This window comes from Apis dorsata, unplaced genomic scaffold (genome assembly GCF_000469605.1).
Source record: "Apis dorsata unplaced genomic scaffold, Apis dorsata 1.3 scaffold_53, whole genome shotgun sequence".
NCBI lineage: Eukaryota > Metazoa > Arthropoda > Insecta > Hymenoptera > Apidae > Apis > Apis dorsata.
The window spans coordinates 166710-174934 of NW_006263354.1; the positions used below are offsets into that span (position 1 = coordinate 166710).

The 8225-nt window shown below is 42.1% G+C and overlaps 2 protein-coding genes across 2 annotated transcripts in view; one reads left to right on the forward strand and one right to left on the reverse strand.

Annotated features, from left to right (window-relative positions):
- LOC102672785 (RING finger protein nhl-1-like) overlaps positions 1-8225 on the reverse strand; it is a 46952-nt gene that overhangs the window by 35633 nt on the left and 3094 nt on the right. Inside the window, 1 exon segment of the mRNA XM_031515106.1 lies at positions 7052-7162. The gene's annotated coding sequence lies outside the window, so the exon portion shown is untranslated.
- The window catches only part of LOC102674858, a 40901-nt gene that overhangs the window by 14914 nt on the left and 17762 nt on the right, over positions 1-8225 (forward strand). The gene's annotated exons all lie outside the window — the stretch shown is intronic.

Genomic DNA, 8225 nt, shown 5'->3' on the forward strand with positions numbered 1-8225 from the left:
ATAATAGCGCATTCGTGTAACGGGATATCGCTTGTATCTCGCTATTGCTCGCGTTGTTTCATGGGATTTCGCAATGAGGACGAGCTTTGTTCCCGATCGATTCAACTTTGAAAAGTTCGAAACGAAGGGGGCAAGAGGAGGGGCAGGGGAAGAGAGAGAGAGAGAGAGAGAAATGGAATTCCCCTCGGCACGTTAAGCCGACTTGCATTCAGAGCTTCCTTCGCGAAGCACGCGACTCGTTCAAAGGGTGGTGTATTCCCCACGAAGGGAGCGTGGTCCGTATAGAAATAATAAGAGGGGCAGCCCCCTCTAAAATTCTTTGAAAGAAAGTCGCGCGTTAAGTGAAGGCACGCTTTGTAGCCGAAGCGGCGCTCTTATTATTCCGAAGCATTTCTATGAAAACTCTCGGTGGTAACCGAGGGGGTGCGAGTTTTTAAAGAATAATGGCGGATGGATGCAACACAGGGAGGGGGGAGGCGAGTGGAGGAGATCTTAGTCTTCGTCGTTGAACGTTTTGCCACGCTTGTGGAAAATAAGAGAACGAGAAGAAAGGGAAGAAAGGGCGGATGTGTCGCGTGCGATGGAAGGAGAGGAGAGGAATGACGCAAACGCGTCATCCAACGCACGAAGGGATGATTATATCCGCGTTTTACGTCACGCCCTTAACGCCGTAACTCTCTCCTTAAACGCACCGCGCGTTGAAATATCGATCTTCCATTTTTCCATCCGCGCGGAATGTTACCAGCTTTTGTATTCACCTCTCGCGAAATTTTGAACATTATCTCTGGGAGAAGATTCTTATATCCACCATCGTCTATAAGCTTGGGCTGTTTTTTTTTCTTTTTTTTTATCCAAAGTTTATGCGTCGATAGTTGATCGTTTTCGAGAAAGAAACGAGCTCTCTTTAAGAAGGGAAGGAAAATTAAGTTTGGAGAGAGAAGAATCGCGTTATTCGTCCGTTTCCCTTTTTCATGGATATTTTCTCTCTCTCTCTCTTTTTCGATTTTCTAATAGTTCGAAAGATTCGTTTGAAACGATTTCGAAATTCGTTGTAATTGGCCAATCGCCTTCTTTCCATCTCGATACGAGCCGATAGTTATATTATATTTCCCTTTCCTCCCCCTATGCGGTTAATCAATTAAATCTATTATCCTGAATTTACCCAATTCAGCCCTTGTACTAATTGGCGATTAACCAGTGGTTCGAGAAGTGGAACGAAGGCGTATATCGATATACGTACGAGGCTCGCTTTCTCGCGAATATTCTCCCTGCATGCATGATTTGCATGGGAATCGGAAGAATGCAGTAGCCTTGAAAGGAATCGAGGGAAGAACGTCATAAATCGAAGTCGGATCCTCCTTCTTCTTAATTTCCTTTTCAATCCTTTTCGCTAATCCTTGACAAAAAAAAAAAAAGTAGGGTATCGTGTCAGATCGAGAGAAGAAACGATATCCTCGGAATTTTTCGTTATTTCGAATGTATCTGGTTTTTTTTTCCCCTCCTTTATCATCGATTTATCGTAGCTGCTCGAGGGACGAGGAGGAAGAGGGATGCGAAGAGCAGAGTAATTCAGAAGAAAAAAAAGAATCGAGACGGGTACGCGATATAAGCGAGCTTCTTCGCTAACGATCGTGACCCTATCATTAGTTGCATCGCGTTGCAACGTGAACTTAGCCTCGGGCGATTCGTTACAGATCGCTTGTCCGCGATCCAATATCTGGAAACGGATGAATCCTAACACCCAGGATAATCGTTGAAATTTTAGGAACGCAACGGCGAATTGTGATACATTTCTCACGATCGATTCCCACTTATGTTGTTTAACATTCGACACAAGGAAACGCGGTTTAACAACGGTATTTCGCGAGAATTCGCATGCATGCTCGTCGTTGCATCGAGGTTTTAAAAAGATCTCTCTCCCTCTCTCGAGTCTCGATTGCAGGGAAGATGGTTTCCAAATATCAAACGGAAGTCCTCTATTTAATTTGAAATTTAAAAATGTTCAAATTAATTCCTCGAACGAGGAGTAAATTTAAATTTTTATCCAAGTTGAATTTAAATTTTTCAACAACGGTCGAATTCTTTTAAAATTTAAATTGGAGGCGAGTCACAGGAGTCCCATTGCGCGAAAGCCAATTGGCGCAACACGTTCGCGATTCTAAATCTGTGCCCAAACGGATAACGGATACAGGGCTGGTTTTAAATCGGCCAGCCCGCCCAAAATTGGATCACTCCACGCGCTACGAAGGTGGACACGAGAGGATAAGCTCTCGCAGCATTCGCCCTTTTTAATGCTCTTTTAACGCTCTTTGCTTCTTGTCCCTTCTTCCCTCCCCTCTTCTTTTCCTCCTCTCCTCTTCTCTCGGCATCGCACGCGCGTGAGAGCACCGCAAAAGCATCGTTTCGGGGGAGGGGTTGGAACTGGGCTGAAAAGGGTGCACCTCGTGGACTAACGAGGTGTAGCCAGCCACGTAATAAATATCGCGGGAGAAAGAAAGTACGTACAACTTTTCATCTCGCAGAAAAATCTGGATAATCCAAGCCGAGATATTATTTAGAAACGAATATTTGGCTTTTCTTTTGCCGAATACGTTTTCATTTCAGCTTTTTCATTCTTCTTTTTTTTTTTTTTTCCTCCCTTCTTTTGCTTTTAACACAGACATCATACCGTAATTACCGCGTTGCATCGTTGTTTTTTTAACGTTGTATCGTGCCAATTTATTTATCGATCGGGAACGGTACACAAGTGATTACGTTTAATTATTTCTTCGATTGAAATAATTAATTTTCATTCATGATATAGAGAGAACGAAATGCATCGAGTTAATTAAACGGATACAAACGAACAATGAATACGAAACCGAGTGATTAAATAGAGAAGAATGATAAGGGCAACGTGTCGATAGTGAGGGAACGAGAGGCACGTTCGGCTCGTGCAATTTCGAGTATCGATGATTGCGTCATTAAAGAGAAGAAAAAAAAAAAATAAAAAAAAAAGAAAAAAAGAAAGATTGCTAAAAAATCATCGTTTTTTTCTATTTCGGTCGCATAATTGGGTCCCGTTTTTTGACCTAAAAAATTGTTCGCGTACGTACGCGAAAAAATCATATTATCAATTTCATTGAAATTGATAATAGATTTTTAAATTCATAACAGACGAGGAAATTTCTATTTCGCTCGTCGTCGAACGAGTCGTGTTATTAAATTAAATCCATAACAATACATTATCGAATATTACGCGAAATATTATTAATCTCACTCGATCGAGCTCTGTTTATCAACACCGATTTAGATATAATTCTATTATCCCCTCCTTCCTTTGAAACGAAAGTCATAATATTTACGCGATTCTAACGGCGTAGTCGCTTTCAGTATTCAGATTTCCATCGCGAACGAAACAGCACGTTCTCTCTCCCGGAGAGAGAGAGCGTAAAAGGAACGAAGAAAATTTGAAATCTGACCGATTTTTTCGTGACCTCTCGTCTCGTGCGTTCTTCCCTGTGGATTTATTACCGCGTCGGCTTTCTTTTCATCTTCGCGATTCTCTCGATCGGTTGAAAAATCTCACAAATTGGGTAGGATAGAGCCGAGAAGAGATGGACGATCGAACCTGTCGTCGGAAAAAGAATCCTCGGCTCGAGTAAAAGCCGACACGAGACACGAGAATAAAGATTTCGACGGGGAAGGTTTCGTTTGTTAAACGAATTTCTCAAATTCTTTAACAATTTAAATGAGACGAAATTTGATTTAACAAAGGAGGAATTCGATTTATCGAACACATACTTGTCTCTGATGATGATGACGAGGACGACGATCAAAAGGAAACGCTCGAAATTATTTCTCGTCCAAGCTCGTCTCCCCTTCGTAAAGAGATTTATGAAAATACGCACGCTTCTATCGAACGCGAACGTGAATTAATATTCAAAGTGATTATATTTCCAAGTTTCGTAAGTTTTCGTTTCGATCCAAGAGCAAGAAAATTAAATGGAAAAGGAATTTTTCACGCGGTCCCACGGAAATATTATGGTCGGGAGAGGAAGTCGTCGAAGATTCATCGGAACCGGAGTGTTTTCCTTGATGAAAAATGGATTTTCATCTGTACGAATGCGTCGCACATGTCCACCGTCCGTAGCACCGAATATAAGGAATCTATTTTTCTTCCTCGAATCGACTTTTGCTCCGCCATCCCCCTCTTTTTTGTCGGGTGGAAGTGGGAGGGAAGGATGATTTACAACCAAGAAATCGAAATGCGACGTAACATTTGACGAACGTCCATTATCCTTTGTTAATATTTCAACGTAATAAATTGAACGTAATAAACTCGAATTCTTAGAGGGAATTAACGGAGCTGGAAATTTAATCAAGCGATACATCAATATCCTTTTGATTGATCAAATATATCGTCGAATATATTTGGAATTACACTAAGTGTCTTAAAACGGATCATTTCGTTGAACGAAAAATTTGTTTAAATCGTCGGATAAGTAAGCGTCTTCTAATGGACAGCAGCCGATTAAAAACTTTGATACGAAAATCGATGATATAAGCGTGATCGGTATTCGTGGAAAATAATAATTCATGGAAGGGTGCAATTTCCCTCGTGGAAAAGGGAAAAGGAAACGAAATGGGGAGCGGGAGGAGGGTGATATCGGAGGATCGGTGGCGCGTGGAAACTTAATTCGAAGGATAATTCAAACGCAGGAGGAATTTATTTTCGCCGGTACACCGATCATACGTGACTTTTGATGGATCGGTTCGATTATCAACAGTTCGGAACGTTCATTCTTATCGAGGAACGGGGATTGGCTTTATATAAAGCGGACTGGGTCACGGGGTAACGAATGTACGTACACGTGTAACGAATGTTTAAATTCGAATCGTAGATTCCCCTCGGCCGGATGACGTTTGTCTTTGAAACACCCTCTCGGTGAATTTATACCCTGTACGCTCTGCTGAATTTCCCGCGACGGAAACGAAGCCAGTTTTTCCATCGGATCGATCGACGTTAAGCGTTCGAGCAAATAAGTTTAAATCGGTTGGGACGATTGTCTTTAAATTTTTCTTTCATTCCTTTTCTTTTTTTCTTCCGTGTAAGAAGAAGGGACGAATCAGGGGTGGGTAATCCAGGGTAGAAACGAGGGGTTGAACCGAGAAAAAGAAAAAAGGGAGAATTAATTAGTAAAATGGGAAACGGTGGCACGTTTAAACGGCGCTAATTTGGGGGAGGGATAAGTTTGCTCGAAACGCAACCTTTCGCTTTTTTCTTTTTTTTTTTTGTCAGCTGTTTCGTTAATAGCAACTTTCAAATTCAACTCTCGAAAACCATAAATTTCTCCATAGTTTTTTTTTTTCCTTCTATAGTTTTCTCCCTCCTTCTCGCTTCCTCCTTTCCTTCTCCTCTTTATTCCCTTTACTTCTTTTTACGTTTACGCCCCGATGGCAAAACAAAAATTGTTCCGCTAACTTGGCGACCCAGCCAAAGTTTTTTCTCCACTACTACGCTCGAAACTGCGCTCGAAACTCGTTGATTCATTAAGCGACGAGCACCACCGTGAAAATCAATTTTTTGGTACACCTTGGTTGGACTTTTTTCACGGGTGTCAAGTTACGTAGCAAGTTCGCTGAAAATTACAGTTTTTCGCGATGAAGGGATTTAAATGTACGACCCTGCTATGAAAAGAAGTAATTAGAGCTATTTCGTTTCGCCGAGCTTCTCGTTTCGAAAAGAGAAAGAAGAAGAAGAAGAAGATTACGGAACGAAAGAAAATTAATTAGCACGTTTCCTGCTATCGAATAGCCGTCCTGATAAATGAAAGAAAACGAAAATATTATATACTTGTCTCGATTTGGAATTAGAAAACCGTAACTCTGTATTTTGTCCGTAGTTTCCTTCAATTTTGGGGGGCGAAAATTTTTAAAATTTTTCGAAATTCAAAGTTGATATCAAGAAAGAAGAATCTTGATAATCGTCAACGACGCGCGTCTTTTAAATAAATAATGTCGTCTCGCTTTCCACTCTCGTCGAGCGAAAACTCGAAACAAAGAAAGCTGTGCAAGCGTGGCAATAGTATCGAAAATCGATATTCACGCTCGAAACTTGTAACTGTACGATGATTTCTCAAATTGCGGGGGCGGTGGTTGTAACGTGCAGATTAATCAAGCGAGTCGGAACTTGGGGGTGAAATGTTATTTCAGCGGAAAAAGCATCGAACAGAATGGTGCACGGTTCGCTTAAACGCGTGGAAAATATTGTCAACCTCGGTTTTAAACGGATTTATCGGCCGCCACGTTTGAAAGAACGCAAATTTCCTGAACATGAGATAATCGAATCCGTATGAAAAACACCACGTTTTCGCCTTTTTCTATTTTATGACACTTTCCGATAATGTTTTTTTTTTTCCCGAAAACCGATGCCCGCCATTTCCAATCAGCTGACCGGCTTCGTGTTCACTCGAGCCCAACTTTTAACGATATATTTCAAGATAAATCGCGCGCATCCGATCGAAACATTCTCGCATCCTTTCCGTAAAAATTCTCAAACACGAAGGGAAGAAAGAAGAGTAAACGCGTAGGGAAATAATGACTCGAAAATTTAATATACCTTCCAAGCCTATCTTGGACGAAGATCGATAGGATTCATTCGTTCGCCAGTCTTAATAAAAAAGTCGTCGACGAAAGAAGCCAGCTGGTACATCATTATCAAACTTTCCAACGTTTCTTCGATTGAGGAAGGATCTAAACGCGAGATTAGGCGAGGGTTCATCAATTATCTCGATAATTTTCTCATCATCGATCATCGGAGGGGATGAGAATTCGAGCAATATCGTTGAATCTGATATTCGTCGGATATATATAGACTCCATTTAAAAAATTTTTCATTTTAGTCGGGTAAAATTCTTCATTTTAGTCAAATAAATGTTTTTTCATCCCCTCCTTCCCCTCATTTTTAATTCACAATCATTGGGAAACTGTGGATCGGTCACGAGCGCGAGGAAGAACAAGCGTGAATTACGACGAGTTTAGAGAAATTAGAATTAGGGGGGGCACTCACCTGATGATAGATGGACCGCCTTTCGGCGGCCTGTTCCGGTTGGGGGCCCTCGCTATGGGGGCCCCAAGCGGTACCCACTCGTTCGTTCACCAATATCCGGCGCTTTGACAGCTGGAAATCAAATCACCACGATGTTAAACGATGATCACGTCGCGTGAGCATACGAGGCGAGCAACGATACACCCCGGTGAACCATAGGCGCAATCATCCGACACGCGAGAAAATTGGGAAACACAGCGACGTAGTATTCTTCCTCTCCGTTATTTTCACGATTTTATGGAAAGTGGAGACAAGTTTGAACATGTGTAACGTACGCGAGAAGAGTGGCACGAGAGAGTAGATCGTATCGGCGATCGAGTGGCCGGACGAGTTTCAAGTAGACGAAATAAATCCCTGATCAGTCGCGTTATCGAGCGTCAACTTTACTTTTCGCACAATTGTATTTTCGAAAAAAAGGGAAGAATACACAGAGGAAGTGTTTGCTTCAAGTCTCTATTTTGTAACGGACGTACGAAACTAAGCAACGAAATTATGTACAAAAATTGTGTATTATTCAAAAAGAAAAAGAAAAAAGAAAAATTTGTCGCGTATCCCTTTTCGGTCTCTTTAGAATCGATCCTTCCTTTGATTTTAGTGTTTTATTACGAGCGCAATAATTAATATCCCGTGTACACGTTCGCGATTCAAAATATATCCAGAGTATCACGAGATTATCAGAGAACGTACTACTATTAGATTCACTTTGCCGGAGAATTAACGGATAATCCGGAAATCAACAATTTCTTCAGCGAAAAGGGCGGGAAGAAGTTATCAGCCACGTGGGGATAATCCAGTTCTCCCTTTCTTTCTCAACTTTAATCCCGTCTCGCCCCCTTAACCTCGACGATCCTCTTACTCTCTCCACCCTCTCCACTATATATTTTTAATCGCTCTCTCTCTCTCTCTCTCTCTCTCGCGAAACGGGTGTTGTTGGAACGGGGCGTGCAACAACGGCACGGTTTCCCAATTTAAATCGCACGCCTCAGGTCGATTCCGCCTCGCGCGGAGAGATGTTCGCGCGGAAAAAGGCACGGCGAAACGTTGTGGAAACGTTGCGTGAAGGAGGGAAACGTCGTGAGCAGGATGAGAGGGAGGGGGAGGGAGAGGGGGTGGCCGCGACACGGAGGAAAAAGCG